The following is a 17,276-nucleotide window of genomic DNA, read 5'->3' as shown; positions in this document are numbered from 1 at the left end:
GAAGCTCCACCGACGTACTTCTTCCTCCTATATATATCCACGTACCCCCAAACGATCGGGGACGGAGCCAAAAACCTAATTCCACCACTGCAACTTTCTGTATCCACGAGATCCCATCTTGGGGCCTGTTCTGGAGCTCCGTCGGAGGGGGCATCTGTAACGCCCTTGATGCGGCTATATCTCCCACGTGCCGAAGCATGACTTAGAGGCATAACCGCATTGAAAGCAATGTCGCAAGTGAGGTAATCTTCACACAACCCATGTAATACATAAGGGAAAGAGATACATAGTTGGCTTACAATCGCCACTTCACACAATTACATGAATAAAGCATTACAACATCCAACTACAATCAAGGTCCGACTACGGAACCAAAATAAAAGAAGAACCCCAAAAGCGACAAGGTCTCCGATCGACCCCAACTGGGCTCCACTACTGATCAACTAGAACGGAACAACAGAACGGACAAGATCTTCATCGAGCTCCTCCTGAGCTTGGTTGCGTCATCTGCACGGACTGAACGGCACCTGCAAACTGGTTTTGGAAGTATCTGTGAGCCACGGGGATTCAGCAATCTCGCACCCTTGCGATCAAGACTATTTAAGCTTATGGGTAAGGTAAAGGCATGAGGTGGAGCTGCAGCAAGCGACTAGCATATATGGTGGTTAACGTATGCAAATGAGAGCGAGAAGAGAAGGCAAAAGCACGGTCGAACAACTATGATCAAGAAGTGATCCTAGAACAACCTACGTCAAGCATTACTCCAACACTGTCGTGGTTTTGTCACGGCAGATGTCCTTAATGTCAGGACTTAGTCGCGAGGCCAATGCATCTATGTGGTAGCTTGAGAGGGATTGAGCGGAATCGAGAGACGCAACACAAGACAAGGATTTAGACAGCTTCGGGCCCCGGGAAACATCGTCCGGTAACAACCCTACATGCTGTTTGAGGCTAGGTCTCATTATGATCACGAGAGAGTCGCTGGTAAACCGGCTCTTTGTGTCTAGCCCTAAGATTGTTTCTTCTTGCTTGTCGCCTCTCCCTCCTTGGGGAGCCCTGCCCCTCCTTATATATGTTGAAGGGGCGGTTTACATGTGGAGTCCTACTAAGATTAGGTTTAGTCTATCTCTAATACAAACCGGATACGAGTCCTGGTCTTAACTCCTTGTAAGGTAAATATTCCTCATGCCTTTCTCTTAAACCGGCCCACCATTAAATGTGAACCGGCCTTCTGGGCCATGGGCCTTGTCATCCATCTGACCCGCCCACCGGGTTACTAATGAACCACCAAGACCGGATGGGTAGCCCGTGAATCGCCAAGCTCCGGGCGGGTTACCAGTGAGTCATCCAGTCCGGCCGGTTTATACTTCCGGCTGGTTTACGCCATGGGGTATATCCCCGACATTAGCCCCCAGTTTAATTTGGATTTATCCATGTTAAACTGATCTTCAACATAAACTCAAGAGTAAATTTGATAGGTTATGCTCCGGTTTAAGAATTTTTGTAAACCGGTACCTGATCATCCTTAAGTCCTTGTTATTTCCTCCTTCTGGGAAATCCGGGTCAACAGACCAGCTTCATAATCAATTTGCCGACATTGGCTTGTCACCGAGAAATATTGTGAAGAATAACTCCTTTGATTCAGCTCCGCCGGTTTAAGAAATGTGGGTCTGAAAATACTTATCTAATATTCAGCCGTTTTGAAGATGTAAAACTTGCCGGTTTAATATTACCAAAATGGCCGGTTTATAAATATTGATGGCGCCGGGTCATAATTGTTGTCGACACCGGGTCATGTAATTGATCTTCCTGATTTGCTCAAAACTAATAAAATGAAGATGTTCCTCCTTTATATGCATAATACCTGTAGCCCCCAAGTCTTAAGAGGAGAACATAATGATAACTTAAGACTTGCTCCAATAAGTGTTTCAACCTTGAAGAAATCCGGTTTGTTCATCTCAAAACTGAATACTCCATATATGTAGCCCCCAAGTGCTGGGTTGTCATGCTTGCAGCAACCTGGGACATGTAATTACTTGATGCTCATAAAAACTTCAACCAGTGTAGCCCCCAAGGGCCGGGTCATTATGCAATAATGAGCAGGGACTTTGTAAGTATAATCTTGTAAACTTTGAACAGCAACATGTAGCCCCCAAGGGCCGGCTCATTATAATATGATGAGTCGGGTCTTCAATAAGACTAGTAAAAATGACTTTGCATTAGCCCCCAAGTGTCATGGTGCATGCTTGCAGCGACATGCTACTTGCATGTAATCTCAATTTGAATAATGTAGTCCCCAAGTGCCGGGTTGTAAGCCTGCAGCGACTCGGGACTATTCCTTCCATTGTAGAATAAATCATATCCTTTGATAAAAGAGTAGACATTGCGCTATAGCGACTTTGAAAACCTTAATGATAAAAATCCAGCCATGTTGGCTATTCAAGATAATATAATCCGGTATGAAAACCTTATTCATTCAACATCATAATGAAATTTCAGCCAAGTTTGGCTATTTGAATAATATAACCCAATGATTTATAAGCGCATGATTCCAATGGCGCAATCCAAATATATACTGGCGACTTATAGTCCTAAGCCAGGCCGGTTTAATAAACACCGGTGATTTATAATCATGCTTTATTCAACCTGTTTCTGCATACAACAAGTTTAAAGTGTCCTGGCGGTTTACCACCGGACGGGTCATAATGCCCAACATATAACCTGGGTTTATAACCAAGGCTGCATTTAGAATAATCAAATATGAAATATATCATACCTGTGACATTGAATCACATCGTTGGTTTACCAACTTCTTTTAGTAAGGGTGATAACCCAAATCTTGAGTACTGATAACTCCTTCCATATTGTGCCGGTTTATAATAAAACCGTGTCGGGTTGTGATAAACACCGTGTTACTCCATAAGAGGATGTTAACAACAAGGATCAAACCGGGCAAATAGTCTCCGGATTGACGTGAACTGTGTTCCGTCAATTGATTGGTTAAAAAACTTTGTCGGTTTAAAAAACATAATGAAAAGCAAAAAAAACCTTCAAAGAAAAGTGTGAAGCAAAAGCAACGACAAAAACGTTTGCCAAAAAAAATTATTTAAGCTGATCAAATGGCGTAACCATGGCCAAACACGACCAAGCTCCCGTTAGGTGTAACTATGGTTCTAGTTAGCCAGGTCCCCAAGTGGTTCTTGTGGCATTTATGCCGACCAAATGGCGTGGTCATGGTTCGGGTTCGACCAAGCCCCCAACTGATTCTGTGGCCTTAGGCCGACCAAGAGGCATGACTGGTTCAGACATGACCAAGTCCCCAAGTGATCTGGTGGCTTTCGCCTATTAAGAGGCATGGTATTGGTTCGGACACGACCAATCCTCCAAGTGATATAATACGATGCTTTTAGCAAAGCGAACTCAAGGGGTAAACCGGAGGCCGCTTTAGAGCAACTCCGTGTAACCTCACATGATGTAAAAGAACAGAGACCCTGCTTTATGAAGCAGAAGCCTCCATGTGATCGATAATATGTCAGGCCAGTAAGGCGGGATACCCATGTTTGGACCGCGCATCATGGCAGCAGGTCCTCTTTGGCAACTTTTAACTTTTTTTTGCAAGAGATAAATTCTTCTTGAACCGGGATCTTGAACCGGATATTGAGATCTTCAAAGCTTTGTGGGAGACATCTTTCCCTTGAACCGGATTTTAAATCGGAATCTTCATTTTTAGCCGGAAATTTTCTGACGGCCTTTAAACTCAAACTTGCGAGAATTTAATTCCTTTTTGAACCAGAAATTCTTAAACCGGATTTGAGAGCTTCAGAGCTTTGTCGGAGAACAAATTTCCCTTGTACCGGATTGTAAACCGGAATCCTTTTCTGATGACCCGAAACTTCTTCATTGAGCCGTGATTTTGTAACTATCATATACTTTCTAATCCGGAAATCTTCTGACAGCACGATGTGAATCCGGGACCGGGTTATCTTTCCCTCCAACGTATTGGGGTTCTTGAATTCACTGAAAACCGGCAACGTTTGCTAAGTCATATCATTGTAGCCCCCAAGTCTCAAGGTGACTCGAGGAGTTGGCTTGAGATTCTCCAGATTTGACCATGATATAAACCAGCATAACTTGTATATCATTGGTGTTGATAACGTGATATGAATCCACAGAAGGTTGAGGTGACTGCGGCGGGCTATAAATGATCCCGTATGAGCCGTGTCAGCAACTCGGCCAATGGTTCCTTCCAAGTGGCTATTTGAAGTTGACCAAACTGTAGTGGCAGCAATTTGTGTGCATGTCCATTGAACCGACAGTGCAGACGGCAGTTGATAGTATATAATAATTTCCCTCCAATTTGTTGAAAGAAAACCGGGCTATCCAAGCTGTGACTTGCTCAAACAGTTCCTGCAGACAGGTGCGGCCCGGTATGTTGATGTAGACCAGGCCGTGAGAGACGGACGCCAAGACAACCGCAACATCAGAGGCGACTCAGATAGATGATTCGGCCGTAACATTGTAAACCGGCGTGGATGGGGAAAATCAGCACCGGTGTCATAAACCGGCACGGACGGGCGAGTCAGTCGTGGCGTTGTAAACCGGTGCGGTCGCGAGAGATGGCCACGACGTTGTAGGCCGGTGCGGTTGTTCGTTAAATAACGACTACCACCTGTTGGCGTGCCTCCATCTCCGCGGTATAATATCACTTTTTGTCGCCCTGCATAAATAATATTGCAGACCAAAGCAAAGATAGACTTGTTTTTTGACAAAAACAACATGTTCTAATAAATCAAAATTGGATGGACATCACCTGATTGATTTGGACAACGGATGATCCGTTTATCGCGACAGAGGCGACTCTGGCAGAGACTACTCGGGGCGTTCAGCGACCTGGAGCAGAGATAGAGTTGCGGCCACGCAACAGAGGCGGGGGCAGCTCAGCTGGACGGTCGGAGCAGCGAGGTAGATCCGTGAAGGCAGCTTAGCGATGGTAGTACAGCCCACTCAGCCTCGGACGACCAGCACCGCCTTGCCCTGCTCACTGTCGATAGTGCGATGCAAACACAACCAAATAGTTAGTATTAAAAAGAAATTACTATATGGTAATAATACCTTGCAAGCTTTTCTTGAAAGCGAATATGCATGTTTGATGTGATTGTAAATAGAACCGCTCCCCAGCGTCTCCCGCACCACGGCTCAAGGCGCGAGGCAACAGCTGAGGCGTCCGCGTGGCCGGGCGGCTCAACGCCGGTCGCGGCGGCTCGAAGATGGCGCGGGAACCGGCCAGAGTGGAGCGGAGGGCGGCCAGGGATCGCGGCTGCGGCCAGGGCCAGCCAAAGCCAAGGCCGTGCGGGCGAGCGGATGCTCGGGCATTTGAACCAGCGAACGGAGTACGGCTCGGCTGCGTGCTGTCTTGCGGCTGACTCGAGCAGGAGGTGGCGGAAACTGAAGCGGAGCCCGACGTAGGTGGAAGCGAAGTAAAGCCGCGGTGGCGGCGGCTCACATTCAGGGCGAGACAAGGTCGCGCGACGGCCGGCTCGGCCCGCGGGCGGTTTGTGGCGGCAAAGACCATTGTTGATCGCGGCGGCTCAGCAGCAGTGGAGGCCGAGAAATCCAGTGGCAAAAGGAGGGTCAGGGCTAGGTGACTTGCGACCGGCTCGAAAACAAAAACTGAGGCGGAGATCAATCCTTCCAGTTGCTATTCATAGTAACTTTCAACCGCTGGTAATATGCTTTGGCTGGATGTAGAAAAACAAATCCGATCTAATGCTTATCTAGTACGGGTCTTCTGTCCTTCACGTAAGCAATAGCCATAAAGTCCAATCAATAACCCTGTCCTTGTCTTCACATGAGAAGTACTCCCGCTTGAATCAATTGACGTGAAGTAGCGGTAATACTCATTGCGGTGAATCCTTGTTGCTTCAGGACCCACACACCTCGGTATCTGATCTAGCAGATTACTCTTGGAATATGCAGCAGCGGTCAGGCGCGCGTGACACTGGCGGCTTCGTAGGTTGCGTAGTAGCGAAAATCAATTGATGTCGGATTAAACGGATCACAGATGCAACCCTAACTCTTGATCTCAATTTCGTACATGCCAATATGACTGTTCGTCGAGCCCGCAGATCCTTCCGCGAGTTCTCTTCTTTTTCCGGTATATCACGAACTTCTCGATTCTTGGGGAGATCCCTCCAAGAACTCAACACCATCGTGCGCAGGCCCCATGGTGGGCGCCAACTGTCGTGGTTTTGTCACGGCAGATGTCCTTAATGTCAGGACTTAGTCGCGAGGCCAACGCATCTATGTGGTAACTTGAGAGGGGTTGAGCGGAATCGAGAGACGCAACACAAGACAAGGATTTAGATAGCTTCGGCCCCGGGAAACATCGTCCGGTAACAACCCTACATGCTGTTTGAGGCTAGGTCTCATTATGATCATGAGAGAGTCGCCGGTAAACCGGCTCTTTGTGTCTAGCCCTAAGATTGTTTCTTCTTGCTTGTCGCCTCTCCCTCCTTGGGGAGCCCTGCCCCTCCTTATATATGTTGAAGGGGCGGTTTACATGTGGAGTCCTACTAACATTAGGTTTAGTCTATCTCTAACACAAACCGGATACGAGTCCTGGTCTTAACTCCTTGTAAGGTAAATATTCCTCATGCCTTTCTCTTAAACCAGCCCACCTTTAAACGTGAACCGGCCTTCTGGGCCATGGGCCTTGTCATCCATCTGACCCGCCCGCCGGGTTACTAATGAACCGCCAAGACCGGACGGGTAGCCCGTGAATCGCCAAGCTCCGGGCGGGTTACCAGTGAGTCATCCAGTCCAGCCGGTTTATACTTCCGGTCGGTTTACGCCACGGGGTATATCCCCGACAAACACCGTGTTCACTTCCCGGACTCCGCCGGAAAGAGACCATCACGGTTACACACGCGGTTGATGCATTTTAATTTAAGGTCAACTTCAGGTTTTCTACAACCGGACATTAACAAATTCTCATCTGCCCATAACCGCGGGCACGGCTTTCGAAAGTTCAAAACCCTGCAGGGGTGTCCCAACTTAGCCCATCACAATCTCTCACGGTCAACGAAGGAATAGACCTCCTCCCGAGACATTCCGATCAGGCTCGGTATCCCGGTTCTACAAGACATCCTCGACAATGGTAAAACAAGTCCAGCAAGACCACCCGCTGTGCCGACAATCCCGATAGGAGCTGCACATATCTCGTTCTCAGGGCACACCGGATAAAAGCTAAGCGTACGGGAGCCAACGTAACCCAAGTTGCCAAGGGACGGCCTCGCACGATGCTCTGGGTTGGACCAACACTTAGACAAGCACTGGCTCGGGGGGGTTAAATAAGATGACCCTTGGGCTGGCCTAACCCAAGGGAAAAGAGGCTAGGTGGCAAATGGTAAAACCAATGTTGGGCCTTGCTGGAGGAGTTTTATTCAAAGCGAACTGTCAAGGGGTTCCCATTATAACCCAACCGCGTAAGGAACGCAAAATCCGGGAACATAACACAGATATGACAGAAACTAGGGCGGCAAGAGTGGAACAAAACACCAGGCATAAGGCCGAGCCTTCCACCCTTTACCAAGTATATAGATGCATTAATTAAATAAGATATATTATGATATCCCAACAAGTAAACATGTTCCAACAAGGAACAACCTCTCCATGTTCCAACAAGGAACAAACTTCAATCTTCACCTGCAACTAACAACGCTATAAGAGGGGCTAAGCAAAGCGGTAACATAGCCAAACAACGGTTTTCTAGGACAAGGTGGGTTAGAGGCTTGGTTCAACAATATGGGAGGCATGATAAGCAAGTGGTAGGTATCGCAGCATAGGCATAGCAAAAGAGCGAGCAACTAGCAAGCAAAGATAGAAGTGATTTGAGGGTATGGTCATCTTGCCTGAAATCCCGCAAGGAAGAAGAACGAGTCCATGAAGAAGACAAACGGGCGTAGACGAACGGGTCCTCACAAACGCGACGTAATCGGTACCAACCCGAAGAAGCAACACCGGAAAGAAGCACACAACAAAGTAAACAAACCACACATGAACATGATATGATATGCGGGATGCGGTATGCGATACATATGCATGATTTCCAAGGGAATGAATGAACCTGGACTCAACTTGGAAATCCAAGTGTGCCACTGGAAAGGTGAGATGAAATCGCTTGAAAATGATATAGAGAACGCCGGAATCGGAGTCACGGTTTGGAAATGGTGAGCAACACAAATATGGCACCGGTCTGCGATATACAGCAAGTGACCATCTAAATGCAACAAGATGAACATGCTACAGCACCCAAACATGGCATCAAAATACATGGCAGGAATCCATTCACGATGCTTAACAAAAGTCTAGCACTGAGCTATGGCCAATTCATCCATTAACAGGTCCAAACAAGCATGGCAAAAATGCATTTGGTAAACAGATTTCAGACTTAGTGAAATTAACACAAGCCTGGAATTTCAGATCAGGTAGCACACTTCGGAGCATGAAAACAATATGCTACAGGACCTGAACATGGCAAAGTAAAGCATGGCATGGAGCTACTCAAAGAGCTTAACAAAATTCCCTTAGTGACCTTGAGCCAAAATGGATCAGAAAATACAATTGCAAGCATGTGAACATGGCAAAAACATAATCAGTTCTCAGACTTAGTGAAAACTAGAGCATGCTGAAACAGATATCAAGTAGGCATGTTTACGAGCTCGATGCACTCACTACAGAGCAAGGCATGACAATCTAAGCATACACCCATCAAGAATACACAAAATACAAGCTAGACATGGCAAGAACAATACCATGGCATGCACGGATCAACTATAACATCCTCGGCAAAATCGCTAACAAGTAGACAATCTGCCCAGATTTACGAAGTAGCAAAAGTAGAGCTCGATTGACTCAAGCTAGGGTGCTCCATAATTGCAAACAAATACATGGATGGATAGAGAACTATAAGATTAACAAAACATCCTTACTGATCATCCTCAAAAGAGGCACGGATCACTAGGAAACAACATGAACATATGGCACATTGAAATAAACAGATCAAGGACTTAGTGGAAATGCTAAGTCCCTGAAATCAGCATTAATGAATGCTCCACTTTGCAAGCTTGTGCTAGTCACCACACACATCACAAAAATACATGGGTTGCGCCTCTGGATAGATGGAAAAATATATAACAAAACTCATGTAGAGCACAGGGGCATATCATGCACACAATAATCATGGCAAAAATGACAAATAGCTAAATGGAGCAGCAGATCTGACAATTAACTCAAATATCACTCTTCCAACAGCATTTCGGGCATCACGATGAACTCAAATGTAAATGATGCAGTGAGATGAAATGATGTACTCTTTGAGACGAACATTTTGATATGCTAAACGCGCAAAGTGGAGCTACGGATGCAAAGTTACGACATGATGAACACGGACATATGAAACATGGAAATCTCGGGGACTTAGTAGAAATTGGACCTCTCCGAGAAAGTCAACGGGCGGACGAGGTTGTGCGGGACGACGAGATCCAGGCGCGGGGTCCAAGTGTTTGGTTCGGGCACCCGATGGATCTGATCCACCCGGGCCGGATAGGATCTGGCGAAGCTCGCCTCTCCGGCAATGAGCAAGAGGGCGGCGGCGCCATTGCCGGCGTGGGAGCAGGGTGGCGCTCTCCGAAGAAGCTGCCGCGGCCGGATCCGGGCATGGCGCTGCGCTGCGGCGGCGGCGCGCGGGATGAGGGAAAGCACGTTGTGCGGAGGAGGGCCGGAGCGGAGTGCAGCTCCGGCGAAGTTGCGCCGGCGAGGTGGAGGTGAAGAACGCCGGCGACGAGTGGTGGACGGCGGCGGGGCGGCGAAGGCACAGGCGGGCGGCGCGCGGAGGCTCGGGCGCTCGGGCCCGGACGCGGCTCGGGCGGGCCGGCCGTGGGCCGGGCGGGCCGCAGCGGCGCGGTGAAGTGGGCGCGGGCGGCGGCAAATCAGTGGATGCCATGTGGCTATGGACGACGGAGCGGACATGTCCGTCGGCGGGATATGTGTCCGGCGCGCGAGGAGAGGGAGGGGGCTAGGGTTAGACCGCGAAATTTCGGAGGGGGTCACTTATTTATAGGTAGAGGGAGCTAGGAGAGTCCAAATGAGATGTGGTTTTCGGCCACGCGATCGTGATCGAACGCTCTAGATGATGGAGCAGGTTTAGGTGGGTTTTGGGCTAAAATGGAAGGGTGTTGGGCTGCAACACACACGAGGCCTTTTCGGTCCCTCAGTTAACCGTTGGAGCATCAAACGAAGTCCAAATGGTACGAAACTTAACAAGCGGTCTACCGGTAGTAAACCAAGGCCGCTTGGCAAGTCTCGGTCCAATCCGGAAATGTTTAACCCCCACACATGAGAAGAAGGTAGAAATGACCACCGGAGGAGAACGGAGCGCCGGAATGCGAAACGGACAACGGGAAAAATGCTCGGATGCATGAGACGAACATGTATGCAAATGAAATGCACATGATGACATGATATGCAATGCATGACATGCAAGCAATGACAAGGCAACAACAACGAATAACTGGACGACACCTGGCACATCGGTCACGGGGCGTTACAGCATCGATCACGGAGGGCTTCTACATCATCGTCCAAGCCCCTCCGATGAAGTGTGAGTAGTTTATTTCAGACCTACGGGTCCATAGCTAGTAGCTAGATGGCTTCTTCTCTCTTTTTGGATCTCAATACAATGTTCTCCCCCTCTCTCGTGGAGATATATTCGATGTAATCTTCTTTTTGCGGTGTGTTTGTTGAGACCGATGAATTATGGGTTTATGATCCAGTCTATCTATGAATAATATTTGAATCTTCTCTGAATTCTTTTATGTATGATTGGTTATCTTTGCAAGTCTCTTCGAATTATCAGTTTGGTTTGGCCTACTAGATTGGTTGTTCTTGCCATGGGAGAAGTGCTTAGCTTTGGGTTCAATCTTGCGGTGTCCTTTCCCAGTGAAAGAAGGGGCAGCAAGGCATGTATTGTATTGTTGCCATCGAGGATAACAAGATGGGGTTTTTATCATATTGCATGAAATTATGCCTCTACATCATGTCATCTTGCTTAAGGCGTTACTCTGTTTTTAACTTAATACTCTAGATGCATGCTCGATAGCGGTCGATGAGTGGAGTAATAGTAGTAGATGCAGAATCGTTTCGGTCTACTTGTCTCGGATGTGATGCCTATATACATGATCATACCTAGATATTCTCATAACTATGCTCAATTCTGTCAATTGATCAACAGTAATTTGTTCATCCATCGTAGAATACTTATGCTCTTGAGAGAAGCCACTAGTGAAACCTATGGCCCCCGGTTCTCTTTCTCATCATATCAATCTCCATTACTTTATTATTGCTTTGCTTTTACTTTGCTTTTACGTTATTTACTTTGCATCTCTATACCAAAAATACCAAAAATATTATTTATCATCTCTATCAGATCTCACTTTCGTAAGTGACCGTGAAGGGATTGACAACCCCTAAGCGCGTTGGTTGCGTTGAGCTATTGTTTTTGTGTAGGTACGAGGGAAATACTTACACTACTTTGTTGCATCATCCCTTCCTCTTCGGGGAAATGCAACACAGTGCTCAAGAGGTAGCAACCCACTAGATAGTGGTAGTCGAGGAGCAAGACGGCGACCCTTCCCCTATACTGAAGACGGACTACGTCCGAATCGCTGACCCTACAGAGCCGGATACCCACCCGCAAAAGGAGGTGATCGGCCACTACAAGAAATATGTCAACTTGTGACCTTGACTATTGGTCACTGAAAGGTCATTGGTTTTTTATTTTCGTCCTTTTTTGCCACTAGTCCCACCAATCAGATTGGTCCCACTTGTCATGCTTATCACAAAATTGATCCCACACATCAAAAATTTCAAAATCTGTCAAACAACCATTATAACTTGTCAGGTTTCCATTTCACGGGTATTCAAAGAACATACACAATCATTGTTTCAAACATACCAGAGAGCAAATGAAATTGGTCCAAAACAATACTGCATTAATCTATTACAATCGTTACAGTATATTACAACCCAGATATGCCTACTACTGCCTACAACTACAACACATAATATGCTACTCTTTGCTGATATGCTTCACAGCTTCAGACATGGATTCGCACTTCACCTGTGCAAAAAATAAGAATGAACATATAAGAATAAGAATAGGTACAGAACATCAAACAATAGCCAATGAGGGATCCAATTACTTATAATCAAGAATTGACAGCAAATGCCATGTACATAAATAATATGACTAACACTAACCAGTATGCGTTCATGGAGTGACTAAAATGTTCTCACTAGCTAGGAATTTTTTTGGTATATAATATACTGACATGTCCAACTCTCTAAATTGATCATAGAAATGAAAACTGTAAGAACGAGTTTTAGAATCCAGGCATGTCAAATTTTAAGCACCAGCAGAATAGATCTAACAAACCAGACCATGGTCATCATGCGCATCAGGATTTATGGTTCTAGCAAAACAGTAAAGAGATGGACATACACGCATCAAGCATACCAGCTACTACATCACCATTCTCGTGACCACAGACATCACCATTCACTAATAATTCCCATTGGGAGATCAAACTATGCATCCAACAAGCTACAGCAACAGGGAATGCAGAAAAATTTACGACCCGAGATGACGAATCAACTGGGTGCATCTCAGTTTGAACAACCACGGCGAGACAACAACCGCATACTAATGCGGCGAATCAAATCTGCACGCAGGAGCAGCGCCGTTCATGGCATCCACATGAGGTCGGGCAACATCAAGAACATGGCGCATGACAGCAACAGACCTAGAGATCTAGGACGGAGTGAGGGGAGCTTACACTTGCGGATGCGGGTGGCAGGGTAACCGCACGAGGAGCAGGTGCTCTTCTGGAGGTGGAAGCTGCGGCGGCCGCAACGGATGCAGAATTGAAGAGGGTCCTCATGTAGCAGTAGCAGCAGTAGCATGAAGAATTGAAGACCGACCAACAGAGCCTGCAATGCAAACAGAGAGGCATGAGGAAACTGAATCCAATCACATCAAATCAAATCAAATCAAGCTGCTGTACCTTGACCTTGAGAAAAACAAACCTCATCTCATGTCATCTCAAGGAAGAATAAGAAGAAGAAAAATATATGGCTGCTGCTCCATGACCATGACCTTGAATTGTTGCTGCTGCACCAGATCGAGGAAGAAGAAGACCTGCAAAAAAGCAATAACTAGCAATGCACAAGCATGAATTCATGGAAGGATGGATGCAAGGCCAAACATCCAGCATATTATTTCTTAATGCCCCAACTACTTAAAAAACCATGGTAGTTCTAACCATATTAAATTAAAGGACAAAGTGAAGTCATGATATTGAGAGTTCCATCTTATAAAGCTTTCTGTTTAGCATATCCTAAATCACAGTCTATCTACCAATATATGAACTCTTTAGTTTTTAGAACCGAGGCTCACATATTTGGGCTGATTTGTACATTGTATTTTCAGTATTTTTTTTTACTTGAGACAAACTAAATGCTAACATCAGTGACAACAAGACTTGAATAGAAATAGCTATTGAAGAAACACGTTTATAAGATAGAATGAAAATGATTTACACCACAACATATAGTTCACATGTACTGGAGCTAGAGACTACAGAACACACATAATCACACATATGCGAACAGGGTACTACTCCATGGTTCAGGTTACACTAATAAACAAAATTATACAAGCGACTAGACTAGTATCACAGATCTACAGAGTAGTACTAAACAGCTAAAAATAAGTAGTAGAAGTAACTAGTACAGGGAGCAAGTACTCCTTTCATTTACTTTAAACTGAGACAACTGAAAAGGAGTACTCCTTTTCCTTTCATTTAATTTACTTTAAACTGAGACTACTAAAAAGGAGTACTCCTCTCTTGAGAAGTTGATGTAAATGAAATCCAGGAGTATGTGAGAATATGGCCATCTTTATTTCTTTCTGTAAGCTTTATCTTCAGTGCCCTGTAATCACCAAAAGGCAATATCAGAAATTATCTGGTAGGCTAATAATATTAGAAAGCTTGGCAGCGACTACACATACCTGCAGTGTTCGGTCTTCCAGGCCTTCTTGTTGTCGCCGATACTACACGAACATTAAGTAACAAACTGATCGGCATACAGAGAGTATAAATTTGACCTTGTAAATGAAATGTTCTGACATCAAATAGCTCCACTCTACAACTACACAGACCCTGGACTAACAGTCTTAAACACAACACTGTCCAGATTAAACAAAACCAGCGCCAGTCTACACTGTTATGGTCTCGAGCTCATTGATAAATTACTATCCACACATGAGCCAAAGACATGCACATCTTGGACAAGAGGAAACTAAAGTTCAACATAAGCTCATCAGTTAAGCACTTGAGCCAAAAAAAAGAAACATTAAAGCCGTCAGACCAAAATACTAAAAAAACTGCACGTTTAATCAGCTAAGCGTACAACAGGTTCAGGAGAAGCACATGACACCACAACAAGCACATCTACAGGCAGCAGCTATTGGATATGATGCTCTAAGCCGGCACCATCGCACAAACATTGGCAGCAGCTTAGCATATATAGTAGGAGCGGTGTTTGCTGACCTACTGCCGATCCTCGTCGTGCTTGTCCAACCACATCTCCTAACTCCGGTCAACGCTCCACCCTCGCGTCCGGGGTACCTGCAGAGAGACACAGAAATTAAGAGAGAAATCTGGAGGGGGTAGGGGGAGAGGCATGAGGGGGAGGCTCATCATGGTCGGGATCTCGGGAGGACGGCGCCGCGACGGCCGCAGAGGGGAAGGTTGCGCCGGTGGTGGAGCCATAGCGAGGCGGAGCGCAAGCAGTGGCAGCACATCAACACCCACCTCGCCACGCTGCGCAGCCTCCTCCCGTCGGCCTCCCAGGTGAGCTCGGCGAGGTGGTGCGGCATGTGCGGGTGCTGCGGGAAGATGCGGACGGCTGTTGATGACCCACAAGTATAGGGGATCTATCATAGTCCTTTCGATAAGTAAGAGTGTCCAACCCAACGAGGAGCAGAAGGAAATGATAAGCGGTTTTCAGCAAGGTATTCTCTGCAAGTACTGAAATAAGTGGTAACAGATAGTTTTGTGATAAGATAAATTGTAACAAGCAACAAGTAACAAAAGTAAATAAAGTGTAGCAAGGTGGCCCAATCCTTTTTGTAGCAAAGGACAAGCCGGAACAAACTCTTATAATAGGAAAAGCGCTCCCGAGGACACATGGGAATATCGTCAAGCTAGTTTTCATCACGTTCATATGATTCGCGTTCAACACTTTGATAATTTGATATGTGGGTGGACCGGTGCTTGGGTGCTGTTCTTACTTGAACAAGCATCCCACTTATGATTAACCTCTATTGCAAGCATCCGCAACTACAACAAAAGTGTTAAGGTAAACCTAACCATAGCATGAAACATATGGATCCAAATCAGCCCCTTACGAAGCAACACATAAACTAGGGTTTAAGCTTCTGTCACTCTAGCAACCCATCATCTACTTATTACTTCCCAATGCCTTCCTCTAGGCCCAAATAATGGTGAAGTGTTATGTAGTCGACGTTCACATAACACCACTAGAGGCTAGACAACATACATCTTATCAAAATATCAAACGAATACCAAATTCACATGACTACTAATAGCAAGACTTCTCCCTGGTCCTCAGGAACAAACGTAATTACTCACAAAGCATACTCATGTTCATAATCAGAGGGGTAATAATATGCATATAGGATCTGAACACATGATCTTCCACCAAATAAACCAACTAGCATCAACTACAAGGAGTAATCAACACTACTAGCAACCTACTAGCACCAATCCCGGACTTTGAGACTAGAATTGGATACAAGAGATGAACTAGGGTTTAGAGATGAGATGGTGCTGGTGAAGATGTTGATGGAGATTGCCCTCTCCCGATGAGAGGAGCGTTGGTGATGACGATGGTAATGATTTCCCCCTCCGGGAGGGAAGTATCCCCGGCAAAACAGCTCTGCCGGAGCTCTAGATTGGATCCACCAAGGTTCCGCCTCGTGGCAGCGGAGTCTCGTCCCGAAAAGTTCCTCCTTATTTTTTTTCTCATTGAAAGACTTCATATAGGAGAAGATGGACGTCGGAGAGCCACCAGGGGGCCCACGAGGTAGGGGGCGCGCCCTAGGAGGGGGGCGCGCGCCCCACCCTCCCGAGCAGGGTGTGGGCCCCCTGGCCTTCATCTTTGGGGAGGATTTTTCTTTATTTATTTTAAGATGTTCCGTGGAGTTTCAGGACTTTTGGAGTTCCGCAGAATAGGTCTCTAATATTTGCTCCTTTTCCAGCCTAGAATTCCAGCTGCCGGCATTCTCCCTCCTTATGTAAACCTTGTAAAATAAGAGAGAATAGCCATAAGTATTGTGACATAAAGTGGAATAACAGCCCATAATGCAATAAATATCGATATGAAAGCATGATGCAAAATGGACGTATCAGTTGTGTGGTGGCGGACGTGGTCGTGCCGGGGGAGAGCGACGAGGTGGGCGTGGAGGAGGAGCGCTGGGGCGCCAAGCGCGTCAGGGCGTCGGTGTGCTGCGCTGACCGCCCGAGGCTCATGTCTGAGCTGGGGCGCGCCGTGCACTCCATCAGTGCCAGGGCGGTCCGCACGGAGATCGCCACCATCGGCGGGAGGACGCGGACGAGGTGGGCGTGGAGGAGGAGCAGCGAAGCGACCGGAGCAGCCGACGGCTGCCAGATCGGGGGACGGCTAGGCGGAAATCCTAACCCTAGCAGAGAAGGAGGGGGTGCCATGGTCGCTCCATGAAGACGAGATGAGGGGGGTGACGGAGACGAGGTCGTCGGTGGGTGGGGGCAGTGGTGGTGGATGGGGTTGGTGGCGGCGGTGGTGGATCGGGATGGTGGCGGCGGTGGTGGATGGGGATGGCGGAGACGAGCGAGAGTAGGCGGGGCGGCCTCGATCCGATCTGGAGAAAGAAAGGGTGGGTGGGTAGGTGGATTAGGGTTTTGGTATTTTAGAAGATCCACAGTTGGATGGGTGCGTGGTGGACGGCTCAGATCGTGTCCAGCTTGGTGATCCGCGTGGAGGTGGTTCCTCGCTTCTCATTGGCCGGCTGTCTCGCGCTCGAATATCCAAAATTTGGACTCAAAAATCTCCGGGTTTTTTAAATGCCTACAAATCTGTGTTGCAAATTTGGATCA

The 17,276-nt window shown here is 46.8% G+C and overlaps 1 pseudogene; it reads left to right on the top strand.

Annotated features, from left to right (window-relative positions):
* Positions 1–14,549: 14,549 nt before the first annotated feature.
* LOC119272143 lies at positions 14,550–16,881 on the top strand (annotated as a pseudogene).
* The last annotated feature ends 395 nt before the right edge of the window (positions 16,882–17,276 follow it).

This window comes from Triticum dicoccoides, chromosome 3A (assembly GCF_002162155.2).
Source record: "Triticum dicoccoides isolate Atlit2015 ecotype Zavitan chromosome 3A, WEW_v2.0, whole genome shotgun sequence".
Classification (NCBI taxonomy): Eukaryota; Viridiplantae; Streptophyta; class Magnoliopsida; order Poales; family Poaceae; genus Triticum; species Triticum dicoccoides.
The sequence above is the reverse complement of the archived record's forward strand: the minus strand, read 5'-3'. Positions and strand labels throughout refer to the sequence as shown.